Source organism: Marmota marmota, unplaced genomic scaffold, assembly GCF_001458135.2.
Source record: "Marmota marmota marmota unplaced genomic scaffold, marMar, whole genome shotgun sequence".
In the NCBI taxonomy this organism is placed as follows: domain Eukaryota; kingdom Metazoa; phylum Chordata; class Mammalia; order Rodentia; family Sciuridae; genus Marmota; species Marmota marmota.
In genome coordinates, this window is record NW_026000252.1 from 2,752,334 (window position 1) to 2,775,146 (window position 22,813).

Sequence of the window (22,813 nt, forward strand, 5' to 3'; positions counted from 1 at the left end):
AAATCAGTGCTATTCTGAGTCTGGACTTCTTTCTTCCCATATCTGTGTGGCTGGCGCATAGAAAAGCACAGGCTGAAACCAAATAGTTTTGTCCCATGACATCACAGTGCCCCAGTCATGTCCATCTGCTGGGTTCCTTCTTTACCATGGCTCACTATCAATCAGAGGGTCAGCTCTATCAAAAGTGACGTTTGGCATCACTTTCAAGCTATACCATGCCTTTGGTGGCCTTGGTATCCCACCCAGTGAGTATTCACTCATTTCTCTGTCCTGTCCAAGGTGATGATCACAGCTCTCCCCTCTCAGGGTTGCAGTTTCTCACTTCCTTCCACTGAGGAAGCCTTCAGTGGGAAAGGCAGTGAGCTGTGCTCTGATCCTTCCACCTGGACGTGGTCCCATCTTCCCTCCACCCCTTCTGTAGTCTTGTTATGCAGGGTCTGTTGAACAGGGGATAGACACAGATCAGACTCAGGAAGTGGCCCTTATCTGAATGGAGTTCAGAAGCTCTGTTCATTGCATTTCTTCCTCTTCTGGGGACTACCTTCATACCTACTTTGGAGGACACATCATTGAGTGTGCACCTCCTGCTGTCCCAGACACATGGCCTCCATACTGATGTCTTAAGAGAACTCCCTCCCACCCCCAGCCACTACTGCTTACGTGTGATTTGGACTCCTTCCCACTGATTCCACCAAACTTGCAGGGTGACAAATGAAGCCCCAACTCCACCCCATAGCCACTAGTGGCCTTTTGGAAGCCCTGACCCTAGTAATTTGGAGGTGGAGGTTTTTTCCACAGGTCCGATCAGCCAACCTTAAGGTGCTCTGAACATGACCCACCCTTGGCTTCCAATCCCCACACTTTGCAATGCTAGTATCCACCTTCTTAAGGGTTGGTGGCCAAAGCTCACATGCCTGTGGCCCTGGAGTAGCACCCAGATGTGTCACGAGTACAAAGTCTATGAGAAATGAAAAATGTCAAACACAAAGAAATGAAAACTCAGTTTCTGTTTTGATGGTTGCGTCAGGGGAAGGATTTGTTCAGCCACAGCATTTTCCTGGGCTTCTCATCAACCTCAGGGAACTTGAGTGCAGGAGTCACGTGGTATTTGGGCAGTGGCCAACTCCACCCTGGTGTGGCTTGGGTCAGTTTCCACAGCCACTGTGCCAGGTGCATATCACTTCTGTAACTCCCCAGTTGTCTACCTAGTAAAACGCTCAGCAGGGATTTAGAGGCCAGGTTGAGTTTCAGGTATTCATCTGCCTTTCTCCTGAGTCTTGTGGAGCTGGTGCTGGAACTGACTTCACAGTGTTGTTTATCTGTGATCACTGGCCTCCACAGATGGCTGCAGAAACAAGACACAACAAAGAACACCCGTCAGCAAGGCTGGAGTCCAGAATTACCTTTAGGAGAAACCCCAAGTGACCCAGAAAATCTTTGTTTGGGTTCAATGACACACATTTGTCAATTGCTCTTTCTATTTCCAATCCTTACAGTGAATTTGGGTATTCAGTATGAGAAGACCCCTGTCATATATTCCTGCACATTTTCTCTTCAAAATAATTCTAGGGCATGGCCTTCCAGGTGCACACACATTCACATTCTTGTTGTGATTTATGTTGAGATTGCACTAAATTTATAGATTAATTTAGAGTACAGTGGACACCATTTCTTTTTCTTTTTTTTTCAGTTCCCATGAAAGGCTTTAAAGAAGTCCACAAAGAAAAAAAAAGCATCAAACCTCGATAATATTTCATTCAAATGGAAGAGTAGAGTCGGAAGAGCATACTCAGATGTCATCTTTACCATTACTATGATCCAGGGATAAAAATGAACCTTTCAATCTTTGTTACATGTTCATTTCATACTTAGTAACTCCATGAGTTCTTGTTTGTGTGATACATTAGTTAATTGACATTTACCCCTTTAAGCAGTTTTTTTAAGAGAGAGAATTTTTTAATATTTATTTCTTAGTTTTCGGTGGACACAACATCTTTGTTTGTATGTGGTGCTGAGGATCGAACCCGGGCCGCACGCATGCCAGGTGAGCGCACTACCGCTTGAACCACATCCCAGCCCCGCTTTAAGCAGTTTTTATGCAAAGAGGTTTATCTCACATTGAGTCAAATTCCTCTCCAGCTGTCTCCTATTCTCAGACTTCTAACTTTGTAAAGTACAATGATTATTTTAAGCTACTGCAGTAGTGACCTAGTCTGAACGCTATGCCAGTTCTCTGGAAAAGTTCTTTGACTTTGAGGCTACATAATGTGCCCCAGAAAAGATGTACAATGTTTTTTGGGGGAAAAAAAGCATCTTGAAGTATGTGATTGCTTTGAGTGGGCACCATTTCAAGAATTAGTCTTCCTTTACAGAACAAAAAATATTATAAATATTATTTTAATATGAGTATACGATCAATGTAACTCCACATCATGTTCATCCACAAGACTGGGATCCTACTTAATAATATTTCAAGATGCACTCTATTGTCATGTATATCTAAACCAGTAAAAATGCATTTATATAATTAAATTAATTATTCTTTTAGTGCCCAAACAGGAAGCTCTTAAAAGCCACATGTGCATTTTCCTTATTGTATTCATAGATGCTTCATTACGTTTGTGACCGATGGCAATAGGATTTTTGTTTCTCTTCTATTGTGTAATTGTTTCTCTTCTATTGTGTAATTATTTGAAGGTTATGCATTTTCAATGCATTTCAGTGATATCAGACAAGCTCCTCTGGCCCACTTTCTGGGTCATGACCTTGGTTTTCTAGGAAGGTGATTCCTTGAAAAGAGAAAGACAATCTGCCACTTCCTTTGGCAGATTGTTAACCAAATACCCCACACTAAATTGTTGTTCCTCTCCAATTAGTTGTAAGCACCCATCTCAGCTATCAGAGGGGGCTTATGGGTTTCTTTGTGCACTACAAGGAAACCTGGACCATTAAGCCTTCCCTGCCAGTCAAGGAAAGAAATGTGTGACCTGGGTCCCTCTTATAAGCATCAGTTCCCTTGGTGATGCATGAAACAGAGGAAGCCACCAGTGTGGGGACAAGCTGCCTATTCCCAGAAGAGTCATTTTAGTTCACAGCCTGGTCCTCACCCTTGGCCCTGTGACAGCCTGCAGGAATCCACATCCTACCTCTAGAAGATGTCCACCTGTGTCATTCCTTAATGCTAACAGTACATTTGTTCTACATCAGAGACCTGGAAGGTACCTTGGCTTCAGAAGGGTGACTCTTCATCTCAACACCCAATGTTTCTCCATCTAAACACCCACTGATGTGAATGGTGTCTTATAAAAGCATGACTGCACAGTCATGACCAAGTCTGGTCCAGAGGTTGACAACTGTGGCATTCCACCAGGAACTAAGCTCCTGATTGAAACAGGACTGAATAACTGAGCATTGCCCAGGGGCCCTGTTGAGATGCCATGGATGTGGTGAGGCACACAGGTCTGTTGGGAAGATTTTGCATACAGACCTGTTCTCAGAAGGTCTGTTGGGAAGATTTTGCACAAGCTAGGGAAAAGTTCTGAAGATGAGGAAACAAATGTTCTACCAAGGGAATAGCTAATGCAGATGTTCCCGTATCCAGATAATGTCGGCCTCCTTTCATGGCCCCTTCCACTCACCTAATCATCACTGAACCAGCTCAGGGGCAGGGGAGGCCAGTATGTAGATCCCACCAACTTCTGTGGTTCCAAGGTTCCAAGGCCCATTGTGCCTCACAGAGACTTTCATGAGGCTTAACCAATAAGGCTCTGGGACTCAGAGAACCTGAGTGAACCACGGAGACAGAGACAGTTGCCTCTCACTACTTATCCTGGTTGCCTCTCGCTCTGCTCTGCTCCGCTCCATATCACAGCTGCCTCTAACTCCTTATCCTTATCTTTATCTTATCATGTCCTCAATAACTCTCTTCCAGAGAAACCACAGTGGTCTTCAGGTAAGACATCCTGACATACAATGGTATCTTTTGGGCCACCACCCACATCATCTATGTGATGACTTCCAACCCTGCTGGGTACTGGGGAGGGCAGGGGACAGTTGTTCCTTCCAACTGATAGACTCTCCAGAGGGAAGTGGGTAGGGGCCCAGGCTGTAGATAGCACATTCTCACCTCCCATCTCAGCTCTGTGTCACCGAGGATGAATCCTTTCATCTCTCCTAGAAACCAAACACTGAGAATACCTTGGGCACCTACTTCTGGCCTTGCTACTTTGTCAGATTCAAACCAAGTACTGCTCTAGGCTTCTGGGGGTGATTCATGGGCAGCTCCCTGTGGCATTGGGGCTGGCAGTGGAGTGCAGGCTGGTGGGGGGGTGCGTTTTGAGCTGTTTTGGACTCCATCTGCTCTGTTGGTGGCCAGTTCTGAGCTCTCAGGACAGACCTGGCCTTGGGAGGCCTACCTGCCCTCTCCTGATTCCTCACTGGTTTCCTAGCCCTGGCTTTTTGCCCTTCGAGACCTTAAACAGGTTCATCAGTACTTAGTTCCTGGCCTCAGATCCTTTCCTTCCTGAGATGTCTGTGGTGGTTTCTCTTTAACTCTGTCCTTGGCAGATTCAGGGAGCAAGTCAGACAAGTTCCTGCCTTCACCAAACTTGGAATGAAGCGGAATTGGCCAAGGGAGCTCACAGTTACCAAACAGCATGAAGGGTCCCATCAGTCAGGCAGTCAGAAAGATTCGTGAGAACTCACACATTTAGCAATTGAAATGGGTTGTGAAAAGGTGTCAATGGAACAGAAAACAGATACTAGGTATGGACCCATTTATATGACAGAAAGAAAGAACTGATAAAGTTGATACCGCAAATCAGAGGATGCCCCAAACCTATCTCTTACAACCATTGCTGGATGGCTGTGTGTGTGTGTGTGTGTGTGTGTGTAAGAGAGTGAGAAGAAAAGACCTTTGGTCCTGTTGATCATGGAGGTTTCTTTATCTTTTTCAGGCTTTATCAGTTGTGCTGTCTTCGTGAAGCCATTGGTAGAGTCCACCGGTCATGGACAAAGAAAATGCCATGGATACTTCCACCCCACCTGAACCGAACATGGTGGAGAAGATAGATCCACAGTTCAAACCCCGTGGGGCCTCCAACAACATACTGACCTATTTAATCAATAGACAACTGGGGAGGCCCAGATATGATGTAGATCTGTCCAAGTGGGTGTGGATGCTCACATGAGCTACCCCAAAGTGGAGTGGCCTTTTCCACAGTGTCATTTTGTCATGGGACTCCCCTATTCATCTTTATTTGGAACTATACATTTGAAAAAAATTACAACAAACCTTACCCATGTTTGATCCAATAATTAATTTGTGCTTAACTCCTTTTTGTTTTGTGTGTTTTTGTCATAGTCACCTTGGGTTACACTGTACAGGGGATCCCAACCATCTCAACACTCCATGCAGGGGCTTTCAGACTGAGAGGAATGGTGACATCATTCTGCCCGTCACATCTTATCTACCATTAATTTGAATACATGTGAAGGCATACCTTTGTAGGACTTGGACACTCAAAGACTTGTCCCAAGTCATTTGGAGAGACATTTAACATAATCCCATGTAAAACCTAATGGCTTGCCCAGATGAGAATGAGCCAGGGATTGGACACGAGACAAACTGGTGGATAAATGCCTGGACTTTCATTTCTAATTCATTGCTAAGTCTTTCCTTCCTCTTCTACTCTCCCAATTCATGGAATCTCCCTTTCCTTACCCATGAGCACTGATTGCTCTGCCCCAGCAATGCTTGGCTGTGGTGAGAGCGAGGAGGAAGCACTGAAGCTAAATGAGGATCAGGGATGCTAGAGTGACACATCAGAAGAGGAGGAGATAGCCAGCCCCCTATACTCCATGGTCATCCAAGTGCAAATAAGATTTATCATAGTGAGCATCATGTTGCAACAGGGAGATATTGTAGCATGATTCCATTGAGGGAAAGAAGCAAGCAGGTCAGAGGTGAATGCTGGATGGTGATAAAGGCAATAAAAAGCATTGGAGCAGGGCTTACGCATGTAAAGTGTTCCACGCTACCACAGCAGGAGCTTCTGGTGGAAGTCTGTTCTCAGCTCAGTGGGACCTCAGGGCAGTTTGTGCAACCCCTCCACATCTAGTGGCTAGTTCCACAGTCTCTATGCATGGAGCCGTAGCCTTCCTCCACACTTCAAGTTTTCACTCATTCACAAAGAGTGGTGCTTCCCTTGTGACAGCTGCTGGGGTTACAGCCTGTAACACAAAAGACAGAATCCCAGGTCCTAATGGAGTTTGGCTACTGTCACTGCTTCTAAGCATTCTGATCCATGGAGCAGTTCCTGGGAGAGGAAAGGGGCAGTGGGAGCTGTTGTAGCTGCAGGTCTCTGGGAAAGTCCTCCTTCCAAAGCAACCCCATACCCTGTGGGAATCACAGAGAAGTCTGAAGTGGGAGATACATGGACTGTGGATTCTGCCACCTTCTACTGGAGTCTCCATTTTGACCAACATGGAAGCATGTTCCCTGAGAGCAACAGTGGATTTGGTCAGCCCAGTCAGGTTGTGAATCAGTCACAGCCCTGATTCCAGATTCCTCTCTGGACAGAGGGAATCACTCAGTCCCTGGGGAGCATCAGTTGTCGGGGTGGATATGTTCCCTTCACCTTTGTAAATGGCACAGCTCAGAATGCACTTGCTTTCATAGGCAGGCCCAGCACATCTGCCCTTTAAACCTTTTACCTCAGAATATGTTAATTTTAAGGCTGTTTGCCATAATTTGGGAGGCAAGTCCCCATCATCTCACCCTCATCAGGGAAGCATCCTGGTTCCCCTAGAGGACTCCGGAAGCAGGAAGTTGCAGGTTGGGTTAAATATGTGTTTTCAGCAAATGGAACAAAAATAACATGAAGATATGAGCAGATGTCACCACAATTTTTTGAAGTTCCAGAGCTTCCAAATAGCATGCTAGAGATGGGTCTAGATGGGCTGATAGGGATGCAACCATGAAAAAAAAAAGAAAAATAATGATATTGAGCAGAGTTTGGCAAACTATTAAACTATTAACTATGGTCCAAATCTGGCCTGTTCCCTGCTCTCCCCCACACCCACCCCACCCCAGGGAACCTCTATCACTTAGCTACATCCCCAGCCCTTTTTATTTTTTAGAGACAAGATCTCACTAATTTGCTAAGACTGGCCTTGAACTTGGGATCTCCTTGCCTCAGTCTCCCTAGTCACCAGGATTATAGGGTTGTGCCATCATGCCTGAATCTGGTTTGTTTTAAAGAGATCATTGTGACCTAATTCATACAACATGTAATTCACCCTTTTAGGGTGTACATTGCAATAATATTTAATATAGCTACAGCACTGTGTTTCCATCACTACTGACCATTTTACAGTATTTTTGCTTATTAAAAAAAAAACTAGTACACACTGCTTGTTACTACCTATTCCTCCTGCTCATTTTGTAAATCAATTTTGCTATAACATGACCACATCATTCATTTTCTTGATGTCCATTGCTGATTTGGCACCACAATGACAAAGCAGTTACCACAGAAACCATATGGTTCTTCAAAAATTAACTTGTCCCCCCTCATGCCACTAGTTAGCATAGTGTCCCCCATATGTGTTCCTCTTCCCAAGGTTTATCTGGAATGCTGTTCTGGGTGTGGGACTAGGTAAACAAATGGCAGCAGTGACATGTAGGTTGTTACTATGAACCTCACTCCATCCTAGCATGCAGCTTCATAGTGGTCACAGGGAATCATTTTTCCGCTGAACCTAGTATGAATCAAAACTGTAAAAAAAAGACTGCAGAAAAGAAAGAGAGAGAAGGGGGCAGCTCATCAGTAATATAGGTTTATTTGGGATAAACAGAGAGGTCCCAATGGACATTAGAACTATCTTCCACTTACAGCCTAGGGAAGTTATAGGGGAGTGAGGGAGTGGGGGAATTTTTGCAGTTAGGACATTGCTAGTGCACTGTCTGGGAAGGGTCCTTGTGGTCATTACTTTCATTCTTTGTGGTAGTCACTGTTCCATGTCAGAACAAGGTGTTTCTCAGGGTATCAGTCCCAGATAATAATTCCCTTTCTTTGTGTAATGATGTAGTATTGTTTGGGGTTTAGGTCAGTGTGGGTCAGAGTGACTGTGGGGTGAGAGTTATTCTACAATGAAAAATGTTTCAAAATGGCCTTACCTAGGTTGAGTTCTCCCTAACAAAAACTTCATCTTAAGTCACAGACAATTCATGCCAAGACACATGCCCTAGGGCCACTTATGGGTCCCAATCCAATATTCCTGTCCCTGAACATGAAGTGAGTATGGAAACTGTCAACCTACATCCACTAGATCTATCAGAGAGGCTCATTAGGATCACTTGATACAACACAAAACAGCAAAACCTCAGAAGAATAGCTACAGATGACATGATCTTATATTTAGAAGCCCAAAAAAACTCCTCCAGAAGACTTCTAGAGCCATAAATGTATTTAGCAAAGTAGCAGAATATAAGACCAACACTCATAAATTAATCACATTCCTATACTCCAATGATGAATATGCTGAAAAAGAAATTTGGAAAACTATCCCATTCACAATAGCCTTTAAAAATACTTGGGAATCAATCTAACAAGAGAGGTGAAGGACCTCTACAATGAAAAACATAGAACATTAAAGAAAGAAACTAAATAGGACTTTATTTATTTATTTTTATTTATTTTTTTAAAAGAGAGAGAGGAGAGAGAGAGAGAGAGAGAGAGAGAGAGAGAGAGAATTTTTTTAATATTTATTTTTTAGTTTTCGGCAGACACAACATCTTTGTATGTGGTGCTGAGGGTTGAACCCGGGCCACACGCATGCCAGGCGAGCGCGCTACCGCTTGAGCCACATCCCCAGCCCCTAAATAGGACTTTAGAAGGTGGAAGGATCTCCCATGTTCTTGGATATGCAGAATTAATATTGTCAATATGGCCACACTGCCAACGTAATTCCCATTAAAATTCTATTGATGACCAGGCATGGTGGCACACGCCTGTAATCCTATCAACTTGGGAGTCTGAGGCAAGAGGATCACAACTTCAAAGCCAGCCTCAACAACTTGTGAAGCCGAAACAACTTAGTGAGACCCTATCTCTAAATAAAATACAAAAAGGGCTGGGGATGTGGTTCAGTGGTTAAGTGCTCCTGGGTTCAGTCCCAGCCCCAAAACAAAACAAAAAACAATATTCCAATGACATTCTTCATAGAAATAGAAAAAGCAGTCACAAAATTCATCTGAAAAAATAAGAGACCCAGAGTAGCCAAAGCAATCCTTAGCAAAAAAAAAGTGAAGCAGAAGGCATCACAATATCAGACCTCAAATTATACTATAGAGCTATGGTAAAAAAAAACAATAACAACAAACAAAAACCCAGCATGGTACTGGCACCAAAATAGGCATGAAGACCAATAGAATAGAAGATACAGAGACAAACTTACATAAATACAGTTGTCTGGTCATAGGCAAAGGTGTCAAAAAACATATGTTGGAAAAAAGATAGCCTTTTTAATAAATGATGCTGGGAAAACTGGAAATCCATATAGAGCAGAATGAAATTTAACCCCTATCTCTCACCCTGCACAAAAGTCAACTCAAAGTAGATCAAAGACCTAGGAGTCAGACCTGAAACCCTGCACCTACTAGAAGAAAATGTAGGCCCAACTCCCCAATTTGTTGGCAAAGGTACTGACTTCCTTAACAAGATTCCTAAAGTGCAAGAAATAAAATAAAAATCAATAAGTGGGCTGGCATTAAATTAAAAAGCTTCTTCATGGCAAAGGAAACAAAAGCTTGAAGAGAGAGCCCACAGGATGAAGAAGGTCTTTGCCACCTGCTCTTCAGTTAGGGTATTAATATCCAGAACACACAAAAATTCAAGAAACTTTATACCGGAAAAACAATCCAATTCATAAATGGGCAAAAGAACTAAATTGACACTTCTCAAAAAAAGAAACATATGGCCAAGAAATATATGAAAAAAATGCTCAACATCTATAACAATTAGGAAAATGGAAATCAAAACTACATTGAGATTTCATTTCACTCCAGTCAGAATAGCAATTATCAAGAATACAAATAGTAATAAATGTTGGTAAGGATGTGGGGAAAAAGGTATAGTCATATATTGTTGGTGGGACTGCAAATTAGTGCAACCACTCTGTGAAGCAGTATGGAGATTCCTCAGAAAACTAGGAATAGAACCGCCATATGACCCAGGTATCCCACTCCTTGGTATATACTCAAAACATTTAAAATCAGCATACTACAGTGATGCAGTCACATCAATGTTTATAGCAGCACAATTTACAATAGCCAAACTGTGGAACCAACCTAGGTGCCTTTCAACAGATGAATGAAGAAAATGTGGTAGCTGGGAGTGATGGCACATGTTTGTAATCCAAGTGGTTCAAGAGACTGATGCAGGAGGATCTTCTGATCCTCCTGCCTTAGTGGGCTCCTAAGCAACTTAGTGAGACCCTGTCTCAAAATAAAACATAAAAATGGGTGGGGATGTTGTTCAGTGGTTATGCACCCTTGTGTCCCTGGGTTCAATCACTGGTACCAAAAAAATAAAAGGAAATGTGGCATATACACCCAATGGAGTATTACTTAGTCATAAAGAAGAATGAAATTATGATATTTGCAAGTAAATGGATGGAAATGATGACTATCATGTTAAGTGAAATAAGCCAGTCCCCAAAAGCAAAGTCAAATCTTTTCTCTGATATGTGGAAGCTAATTCAAATAAGGGAGAACGTACAAAAAGAAAAGAAAGAGAGAGCAAAGAAAAAAAAGGAGAAGGAATTTCATCAAAATAGAGGAAAGATAAGTAAAATAGACAAAAAAGATTGAGGAGAATGAAGAAGGGGCGGGAAAAGGGAAGAACAGTGGAATGAATCTGATCAAATTTTCGTATGTGCATGCATGGAAGTGGTACAGTGAGTACTGGCAGCAAGTGTATCCACAATGCTCTAATTTTTCAAAAAAAAAGTAAACTGCAAATGGAGTGAAGAGGGATCAGTGGAGTGGAGGGAGGGGAGGGAAGGGAATGGAATGGAGGGTAGTGCTGAGGATTGAATTGAACCACTTATATTCCACAATTTTGTGATAATGGGAGCAAGTCCTAGCAAGAGACCAGCGCCCCCTCCTGGTGGTGGTCAAGATCGACGCATCCTGTCACAGCACCAATTTTGTTAGGGTGAGCTGTACAGTTTGTTTATAGCTGTTTCTCTAACAAAAAGTACATAACTTCCATTCAAGGGCAGGGGAATATTAATTATCCAGCACCACACTCTAAGTCTACAAATTTTTGGGAATGTCCCTGACCAGGGGTTGTTTATGATTAGTTGACACTCCTTTGCAAATCATACGAAATCAACTTAAACTGGATGAAGGGGTAATATGAAACTTACTGATGCACATAAGCAAATAATCCAGCTTATGGCTAGTTTTGGTTTTCAGTGGGTTCCTATGATCCTTTGACATACATGCATCATTGCTTGCATATTTGTGTGTGTGTGTGTGTGTGTGTGTGCGCATGTGTACAAGAGGCTCATTTTGAATAACCCCTGCCTCAACCTTGGAATCAGTCATTTCTCCACTCAGTCTCTGGAACTAGAAAAACAGCATGGTTTTGCTTGATGGTTCCATGGGAATCTAAGAATTGATTGCTTGATCTTAGAATCTTTATTCCCATTCCTCTTGAAAGATGGACACAGTCATGTTACCTAAGTGCTCAAGTTTTCCTTTGCACCCCCCAAATCATTAAAGACAATTTCCCAGGGATGAGGAGAGGAAAAGAGGAGACATTGAGAAATGAAATTGATCAAATTATGTTATGTGCATGTGCAAACACATAACAACAAATCTCACTACTCTGGATTATTATAATGTACTACTACTACTTGTACTACTACTACTACTACTACTACTACTGATAATAATAATAATAATAATAAACTGTTCTGCAGAGAATTATTGGAGAAAGGAGCCAAAGAAGGGTGCTAAGAACCTGTTGCAGGGGGAGAAGCATAGCAGGCTTATATGAGATGTAATGAGGAGAAGATGTAAAGGCATGGAAGGTGGAAGGTGAGAGAAAGAACTCTGCTAGTGGCAGAAAGACTCCCTGCAATAGGAAAATTCAAGGAGGAGGATAGAAGAGGGAACAATGGGAATTTCCACGTCGCCTGGAGACCCTGCCTTCTCCTTTTTCTCTGGGATCCTGTAGGGAAGGCAACCTTTCATCTCTACCTTCTTACAGTTTTTCAGCTGAGCTTGACAATTAAATTGATGTAACACAGATAAGCTGGTGAAAAGCATACAAATTTATTTCACATATTTTATATGACAGAAAGTACTCACAAAGAACAAAACCCCACCAGGGGTACATGTGTATTCCCAACCATTCAGGAGGCTGAGGCAGGAGGATCACTAATTCAAGGCCAGCTTCAGAAATTTAGTGAGACCCTGTCTCAAAAATAAAAAATAAAATTGGTTGACAGGACACTCATCTTTCCAGCCATAACAATTCGAAGGAAGTGGTACACACCCAATATAAGGACCAGAGGAATCTGGCTTCAACAGTAATTGTGGGATTTCTGTGGTGATGCCTTGGAAATAACCCAAGCTCAAGGTCCCTAATTCCCAAGAGAGATGCCTCAGACTGAATTCAGGGCAGTGGTTACAGGACCTAAAAACTCTCCTCTCTTACACAATAGCCAATATGGGACAGAGACAGACCATTTCTCTTCTAAAAGACTGCCCACTCAAATGTATCCTCCATCACTTTCACCCTGACAATCTAAAAAAAAGAAAAAAAAACCTGACTCATTTTCTATTGCAATACTATTTGACTCCAATATTGACTCAAATATGAGCTAAGAGATTCAGAATAGTGGCCTCCAAATGGTAGCCAAAATTATGATATCATTCTGCAGAAAATGGATGGAACCAGAGACCATCATGTTAAGTGAAATAAGTCAAACTTGGAAGGTCTAGGGTTGTATGTTTTCTCTCATATACAGAAGCTAGAAAGGAAAAAGAAAAAGAAAGTGGCCAGAGGTGGGGGGTGTCCCATGAAAATCAAAGGGATATCAGTAGAGAAAAGGAACCAAGTGGTGGGAGGCAGGGAGGGAGGGAGGAAGTGTTGGGAGTGATATTGGCCAAATTCCAACTAGCATATGCGAATATGTAACAACAAATTCCATCAGAAACTACAATGCACCAATAAAAATATGGAAAAAAATAGTACCACTCTGCAATCAGACTTCTCTTGCAGGAGATAAAGCAAATGGTCAGAACTCCCCTACATCAAAGCCTTTGTGGCCCTATACCAAAACCTGCTCCTGTGCAAAGACAAGATCTCACAAGGGGCCTCTAAGGCAACTTCCCTAAATTCAGATACCTTGACCATTGTTAAACCACCCTTTTGTGTCTCCTGGCCAACATCTAAAGCAGCCTCCTCCATATGATCCTTCCAGGAAGGAACCCCACAGGCTACCCCCTTCTCCAAAGCTACTAATCCCTCAGCATACCCAAAGCAGGACCCATGAGGGTCTTTATGACACTGCTGCCTTCATGTCACCACTCAGGGAGGTGGCTGGGGCAGAGGGGACTGTGAGAGTACAAGTCCCCTTTTCTGTTACAGATATTCATCAGTGTATGGAAAGACTAAGTAAATACTCAGAGGACCCAGAAAAATTTGCTGATCATTTTGAATCCTAACCATGACTCTTGATTTGGCCTAGAAAGACATTCAGTTTATCTTGACAGCACACTTCACCCCATTGGAAAGGGAGAGAATTTCTAAAGCAGCTTGCAGGGAGCCATAGCCTGGGTTGGACCTCCTACTATTTTAGTGGCACCCCCTTCTCCAGAAAATCTCAATTAAACTTCCCCGGAGACCCCCACCATAATTGTTCTTAAGGCTCTCAGCAAACTTTGTGTAAAAGTATTTTCAGGCAGGGGGTATACTTAAGCTTGAAGCAGCAGAGCATGTTAAGAAAGCAACCCAAGGCCTTCACAGAGGCATTTGCATTTCAATAGACAATAGTCAGGTCCTGCAGAGCTAGCTGGAGGGATAGAAGGGGACTATAACTCTTCCTGCCTTGGGCGCTGATTCTTGCAGACAGTGTCCTTGATTTTGTATCTAGGCCTGGGTTCCACTGTTCTGGAAAAAGCTGCTTTTGTGTGGACTTCTGCAGATTGTGAGTTCGTGAGTCCCTCCCCTATACACTGGGTATAAAGTTCTGAAACCTCCTAAACTCAGGTTTCAGAAGGATTGATGGACAGTGGCAAAAGCTCCCCTTCTGAACCTGGCTGCAGCCAAAAACCTGCTTCCTGCTTATCCTCAGTGTCCAGTCTCATCTGTCCAACAACACTATGACTGCTTCCTTGGCTATTTGATCAGCTCTTCTGTTGCCCAGGGACTCCTATGACATGTTCCTTTTGATGTCCCAGCAGTGTAGGACAGCCACCCTTTTGGGGGGAGTCACAGCTTCCAACAGCTACAAGATCTGTTCCTTATGGTTAATGGGGGACTGTTAAACTATCAAGAGGCCTCTTTCTTTCCAAATGGCTGTGTGACAAGTAACACCAAAAACATGTATTTGGAGCCTGTGCCCACATTGAGCTCTTTACTTTGTTCTTTCATTAGGGCTCTAGTTAGAGCAATTAGCTCAGTCTTTTGAGCAGAGGTCCCAATGTGCAAGGAGTAAATCTCTATTATTTTTTCCTAGGCTAACTACTGCATACCCAGTCTTCCTTTGACTATTGTAGACAAAACTGCTACTGTCTGTGAACCCTTCCTCCTCCAGGTTAGGCAGGTCAGGCAGGTCTGGGTGGCTGGCATAGGTTTGGAGATCATTTCCTCACATGAACACTCCACCAGGAGGTCCATGGGCATTAAGGAGGCTGGATTGAGTGTATTACATGTTCTGATACTGACTTCAGTGTTATCCAAGAGAACTGCCCGATATTTTGTGAGTTTCTTTCCTGTCATCCATCAATGGCCCTTTATTTCTAAGGTAGTTTTTACCCGTTGTGAGGTGAAGACGTCAGGATGTTGTCCCCCCAAAATGTGTGTGCCTCTGTTACCAGGAGGGCTGTAGCCACCACCACTCACAGACATCCTGGCCACCCAGGGGCCACCCCATCAAGGTTCTTTGAGAAACAAGCCACTGGTCTGTGTTGCCCTGGGAATTAAACAGTACCTACGTTTTGCTAAGAGACCCTAATCATCAGAGAAGGTAGAAAGAACTAACCAGAACTTAAAGTGGGTCCAAAGTAAATTCTCACAGGATACTTGTGAAATATGGGAGTCCCATTGCACTCATGAGAATTCAAAATTCACCTAGAACCAAGCTAAATATCAGCCCTTATGAAATGCTATATGGGCAACACTTTCTGTCAGAAGAATTTACATCAAATCCTGAAACTACCTAACTCATTTAGTTCCTAACTAATGTGGGCAAATTCCAACTAGCTATTCAAACTCTAGGAAAACAAATCCTTCCAACTCCTAAGGATGGAGTGGCCCTATAAGTAAAACCAGAGAACAGGCACTAATAAAAACCTGGAAGGAAGGATTCTGAGAATCAATTGAGGCCAAAAGGGAAAGGTTACTATCAAGTGATTCTGGCTACTCCCACAGCTGTAAAAGCAACAGAGATCAACAGCTGGATCCATCTGTTGAGGAAAAAGAGAGCACCATCTGGCCATCACACCCTGCTCAAGGAGAACTGGATCAGCAAGTCAGCTGAAGACCTCAAGTTCCTTTTAAAGAAGCAGCCACAAAAAAGATAAACAAGTGCTTTCTGATCCTCTCTCCCACCTGATGTGGGCTCCAGTTTGGGGAATTATCTTTCTCTGTGGATTCACTGTATTTGGGGTTCTACTATTCTTAAAGACTACACTCTCAAGGATAGGACACTTTATTGTCTTATTAACATGAGGTTACTTTTTCAGATGACTCTTATCTTATTAAAAGTCTCATTCTGCCTTTCCCCATTTCTCATCCTGACTCTAGCAGTGGTCTTTACCTTATGATCATAATTTGGCTCAGGCCAGCCTCTGGGAGAATCTTTGCATCCAACATATCTGTTCAGAACTTCAAACCTTACCCACTGTCTTTTAAACCAATCGAATTCCCAGTTGGCTAAGGACTGTTAGATATGCCCATCTTCCAGCTCTACAGAAAACACCAATATCCCAGTCCATGCCCAGCTAAGGACTACCAGCAAAATGACTCTCCACCTGAAATGTCACAGTGGTCATTCATTCTGGCTAATGATCTTAGATGATTTGTACAACTTCCAAATTAAAAAGATGACCAAAAAGGCTGCGGATGTGGCTCAAGTGGTAGCGCGCTCGCCTTGCGTGCGTGCGGCCCAGGTTCGATCCTCAGCACCACATAACAAAAAGATGACCAAAAACACAATGACTGAAAGAACAGTTAAATTCCAGTCTTATCAATATAACCTTATTAAGACCCCATCTCACCTGCTAATATGGGGGAATATATTACAACCCAAATGAGATTCAAGTTCCAGGCACCCTTCTGAATGCAGAGGGAACAGAATCCTAGGTATAACTTGGGAAAATTTAAAAAACAACAACAACAACAACAACAAAAAAAACCTTTGCCACCACTCCTTAAAAATTACAGAGAGTCCACTTTAATTCCATGGTGACCCAAGCAGCCTCCTTTAGAAAACCAGTATGTTTGTCATGGAAACCATTCTTGAAAAAGGATACCTTATTAAATAAAAACTCAGTCTATTTTCCAAACAGATCCTCTGCTTGCACAGATAGCTTTCTTTGGGAGATCTGCTCCACCCAGTTATAAAAGTTCAACTGAAAGGATTCTCATTGATGTAAAAAGATATTTCTTACATTTGGAAAATAAAACCCTAGCGGTAACCCCAGACCAGTTCTATGGCCCCTTCCAATTTCAGACAGAGGCTGTGTTGGCCAGAACTTTATCCACATGGGAATCTGAAAATAAGAAACTAACTTGCATTTTCAATCAAACTTACCTTCTGTATGGAGACACCAGAAATATTCTTCCTATGTGGAACCAATTCTTACTTGTATCTACCAGCCAACTGGATGGGAACGTGTGCACTGCTGTATCTAGCTCCAAATATGAGATACAGCCCCTCACATTCAATCTGTAATCACACCTTTAAATAACATGTATTAGAGCAAAACAGGCTATACAACTAATTCTTTTCTCAGTAGGACTGGGAATAGCCACTGGAATTGGGAAAAGGGTGAAGGAGATGTAGAAGGGCTTAGGCAGTCAGGGCAAGATGGTGAGTGAGGAAGTTAGAACAGGGCCAGAACAAAGGAGAATGGAGAGGTCTTCTGATGAGGTCAACTTGTAAGACTGGAAAATGCCGCACCACACGACACAGATTACCAAAGAGGTTTCCGCTTTATTACAAAAGGCTGTGTGTTTATATAGGTCTAAGAGAGGTAGCAGGGCTGAGGTAGATAACAGGTCGCCCGTTTATTGGCAAGCTCTTCCATATGTCAGTTCCGGAGCCCAAGAAGTTAATTCTAATTGGGGCTAAGGCTTCCCACCAGCAGGGTTTGAACACTGGCGCCGGCGGGAACGTTTCTCGCCAGTGAAAGAAACAAAGAGGAGAGAGAGGGTCGTTAGACGCCATGTTGGGGTTTTTTTCTGGGGTGCTGCCGCCGTTATGTTTTCCCACCACAACTTCCTGCTTGATGAAAGTGTTCATGAACACAAGCAGGGGACCCAATCAGACAGACACTTCTGTACTTATCCTCCTAAGTGGGGAATCCAATAGAAAAATGAAAACACATGCATGGACACAGGGCGCTCCAATTTACGATAGTGAAGCTAGCTAGCATGGACAGGGGAGGAGATAAGGGAAGGAGGAAATTCCAGAGACCATAAAAAGAACAGCCCAAAACTCCTCCACTGAATTCCCAGCAATGGGGCCCCTTCTCTTTGGAGAAGTCTGTCTATGTCACTTTTGCAATAAACCTGCTGCTTGCTTACTAGATCTGTGCCTTGTTCTTCAAATCTTTGCTGAACAGAAACAATAAATCCAGCACCCTTAGACAGTAACAAGGGGAGGGTCTAAAGCCTCCCTCTCCTATTTTCAGAGTTTGTCTAAAAATCTGTTCAATAACTTAGAGAAAATAGCAAAAAGTGTAATTACCCTTCAAAACCTGATAGATTAATTGGCAGCAGTCACTCTCCAAAACAGGAGGGGACTAGATTTGTTAAGTGTTGAAAAGGGGGGATTATGTCTCTTTCAGGAGGAAGAATACTGCTTTTAAGCAAACTAATCTGGAATTGTTACAAATACAACAAAGAAATTAACACTGAGTTGCTTAGGGCATCTCAATTCCTCAAATTTGTATTTCTGCTGGAAACATATATGTAGATAAAGCAAAATCCAAATACCAGTAATCAATCCTGCTGATTTCTAAATGTAATTTAGTCCGATAATATTTACAGAACACCAAATTTACCAATATAGGAAGCATTGAATCATTTTAATACACACACACACACACACACACACACAGAGTCAATATCAAGAGCTAATCAGCAAAAAGGCTAATAACTCAATCAACAACATTATAAAAGGGAAATATTTGTGTTTTACCTCAAACCAAGTATCAGGTTACTCCCAGCACTTGTAGTCCTCAGGTTTTTGAATAAGACAAGAGTTTTCCTCTAATGCTGGCCATGGGTGTACACAATTGTGGTTCAAAAATAAAACTGTGTGCTGGTCAGATGCAGTGGCACATGCCTGCAATCCAAGTGACTTGGGAGGCTGAGGCAGGAGGATTTTAAGTTCAAGGCCAGCCTCAGCAACTTAGTGATGCCCTAAGAAACTTAGGGAGACCCTGTCTCAAAATTTTTTTAAAAAGAGCTGGGGGTGTAGCTAAGTGGCAAAGCATCCCTGGGTTTAATCTCCAGTACTCACCCCCCCCCAAAAAAAAAAAAAACCCAAATCCCCAAAACCAAAAACCTGTGGGCTGGAGGCATACCTCAATGGAAGAGTATATACATAGCATGTACAAGTCCTTGGCCTCAATTTCTAGCACCATAGGAAAGTAAAATAAACAAAAAATGAAATTGTGAGACATGATCTGCAAGTGTCATTCATACCCAGAGAAGAGAAAGCACTCACTCAATTTAACCTTGAATTTCCTCCTTATTAAATTAAAAATTCCCAATAATTTTCAAAGAAAACTTATGCAAAAGAGTAGGGACAGAACTGGGTTAAATAATGTGAAATTCAACATGCAATTCATTTGGGAAATTCAAAACAATGTTCAGTAGTGACTACAGACCATTACTTCTGGGCATTCATTGTCATTAAATAACAAATATTGGGCTGGGGATATATCTCATTTGGTAGAGTGTTTGCCTTGCATGCATAAGACCCTGAGTTCAATTCCCAACACCAAAAAAAAAAAAAAAAAGAAAGAAAGAAAAAACAAATACTGAGTCAGTCAATGTATGCAATTTTACATTGAAGATACAAAAAAAAAGTTCTTCAATTTTGGTAGATTTACGAAATAAGATACAAAGACTAAAACTTCAATATGTATAATGATATTGAAACAATTTAATGGTAATATAAAAATGAAAGTTTAGGCTAGCTGACAACTTGAGACCAGTAACTGTCATTAAAACAAGAGGCACAAAGCCAATGAAAACCATAGCTTTATCTTTAAGTTTTTTATTTTTATAAGTTGTCAATTTATTTATTTAAATTGTCAGATTAAATTTTACACACACTGTGTACAATACAATGTTCACAAGTATTTTTCATTATACACTGTTTAAAACTAAACAATTAACATGTGCATTACCACATTATTTATCTTTTTGGGGGGAGTACTAAGGATTAAACTCAGGGCCACTCGACCATGCCAGCCCTATTTTGTATTTTATTTAGAGATAGAGTCTCACTGAGTTGTTTAGTGCCTTGGTGTTACTGAGGCTGGCTTTGAACTCACGATCCTCCTGCCTCAGCTTCCTGAGCTGCTGGGATTACAGGCAAGCACCACTGCGCCCAGCTTATTTATCATTTTTAGTGAGAATACACAACATTAGCTCAAAATTTTTCAACAATAGAATATATGATTACTACTTTAGTCACTGTGGTATACAGTAGGTCCCTACCGCATACTGCTCTAATCTAAATGGAATACCCTTTCACAAATACTTCTCCTCACTACCTCCTAATGGCCCCCACCACTGGTAACTACTGCTCTGTCTTTTCCTATTAGTTCAACTTTTTAAAAATTCCCCAAATGAGGGAGATCATGTGGTATTTATCTTTTCCTGCCTGGTGTATTTCAATTAATATAATGTTCTCCAGATTCATACATGTTATGTCAATGACAGGATTTCTTTCTCTCTGTTCCCAAGAAGTATTGAGTTGTGTATACATACATGTTTTCTTTATTCACCTGTGCTGATGGACACTAATGCTGATTCCATATCTTGGCTGCAAAACACGGGAGAGCAAGAATCTCTTAAACATGCTCATTGCATTTACTTCAATGTGTGCCCAGTAGTGGAATAGTGGGATCATATTGCAGTAATAGTTTTATTTTTATTTCAGAAAGCTCGTAAGTTTATATAGAAAATGTTTTTATTATCTTCAGTATGTAACTAAAGAAAGTATTGTTTTATCTAAAAGGGCCAGGATCACATTTAATTGAATAAAATTATACCAAATACACAATTCTTCTGCAAAATATAATCCCACAGTATAATGACTGCAGATGACAGATGGTTAAGAACAGTCCCTGTTGTAAACTATCAAGAACTAAGTCAACTAATTAAGTTCTGCATTTACAAATCAAAATTATCCCAAAACATGTGCTTTCAAAAGGATGTTTATGGAGCAGGAGCAACACCAGAATTTTTTAAAAGAAAACTAATTTACACAAGAAATTATAATGTGGAAAAAAGCACTCAAATGATGTTAGGGTTTGGATCTGGAATGTCCCCTAAATGCTCATGGATTGAAGGCTTGGTCCCCAAAGAAACAATATTCAGAAGTGAGATTTTTGGGAAATGATTGGATCATGAGGGTTCTTATCTTATCCATGGATTAATCAACTGATGGGTTCATATTTGAATGGAATATTGTGAGGTGGTGGAAACTATAGGAGGTGGGGCCTAGTTGGAGGAAGCAGACCACTGGGGGCGTGTACTACAAGGGTATATCTAGTTCTCTGACTCCTTCCTCTATTTCTCTCCTTCCTGGCAACTATGAGGTGAGCAACTACACCTGTCATGATATTTTGCCTCACCGCAAGCCCAGAAACAAAAGTACCAAGTGAATATAGACTAAAACCTCTGAAATTGTAAGCCAAGATAAATCTTTCCTGCTTTAAATTTTTTTCCTCAGGTATTTTGTCACAGTGATGGAAAGATGACTAACACTAACAAACATTAATTTTCTCTCTATAAATTGAAATTTACACAAAAATATTCAAAGGCATTATAGGAGACCCAGGACCAGAACATAATCAAATACAATGAGGATGAACATGTAAAATTAAACACCAAATTGGGTTCAATTTTGGGAGTGAAAAAGCAGTAAGGGCATCCATGGTGATTGTAAGACTTTAAGTGCCCATCCAGAATATTCATTTCAGAATACACACACTGAAAACATTTTTGTTTAATGAATATTTAAAGAACAAGGTCAAATCAAAATTAAACAAATTCAAGTGATTGCAATGTCATGAAAAAAATCCCATGCCATTCTATTATAAAATAACGTAAGAAACAGGAAACCTGGGAACTCCATTCCCTGCAGGATCTTAAACCTACAAGTTCTTGCCAAGCAACCCACTATGTTTCATATTCATAAAGTGTAAATAACACCAGACTTTAAAAAATTTTGTTTAGTTGTAGATGGACCCAATACCTTTATTTTATTTATTTATTTAATGTGGTGCTGAGTATTGAACCTAGTGCCTCATGCATGCTAGGCAAGCGCTCTACTACTGAGCTCTCTACACAACCCCAGCCCAACACCAGACTTTTAAGGAGCACTTTTGTTGAATACAAATGATACTAAATACACAAGTAAATTATAGGAAAAAAATTTAAAACTAGAGTTCAATGACCACTATCAGATGATTCCTGATGGTTAGTGAACAAGATGAACAATAATTTGCTTATTTTCATGGTGAAATTATCAGGAAACATTTTAAAAAGATAACAACAACATATGAAGAAGATCAATTCTAAACTTTAACCAAAAAAATTATATTAAGCATATAAACATGGTGCTAAATGAAATGCAAAACTGGCTGCAAGGGCACCTGCCACAAGCTGTCCTAATCCCACACCAGATTTCTTGGCATGTTACTTTCCTCCTTTTCTGGTCACAAATATCTTATATGATATCTCATGGACGTGGCCAAGACCAAGATTAAAATGAAAACATCTCAGCAATATCTATCCAACCACTCTGTAAAATAAAAGGAAAATTAGCTCTCTAGCAGCCAAATGCTACTGCCATGTTAGACCAACACCAGCTCAGCCATTCACATCAACTGTTTCTCATTTTCAAGTCCAAAACCACACAAAACCCAATGATCATGAATGGGGCTGGGGTGGTGTTTTATTTAAACAAATAAAATCATCTGAAAAACTCACCATGTTGGTATATAAAGTATAACACTGAGGCCAGCATAGCTTTCACTGTCATTTATCCAGAAGCTCATAGGACACGTCTGTTACCATCACATCTGGTAAGACGTTAGGACAAA

General features: G+C 41.5%; 1 long non-coding RNA gene across 3 annotated transcripts in view; it reads right to left on the minus strand.

The window, feature by feature from the left end:
* Positions 1–992: 992 nt before the first annotated feature.
* LOC125614225 overlaps positions 993–22,813 on the minus strand; it is a 30,943-nt gene continuing 9,122 nt past the window's right edge. For 2 of the 3 annotated variants that reach the window (XR_007344829.1, XR_007344828.1), the window contains exons 5-6: positions 6,017–6,231; positions 993–1,345 (exon numbers count right to left, since the gene is read on the minus strand). This is a non-coding gene — a long non-coding RNA (uncharacterized LOC125614225). Of the gene's footprint in view, positions 1,346–6,016; positions 6,232–19,621; positions 22,793–22,813 lie in introns of those variants that run through there. The other variant, XR_007344830.1, reaches the window with a different exon arrangement.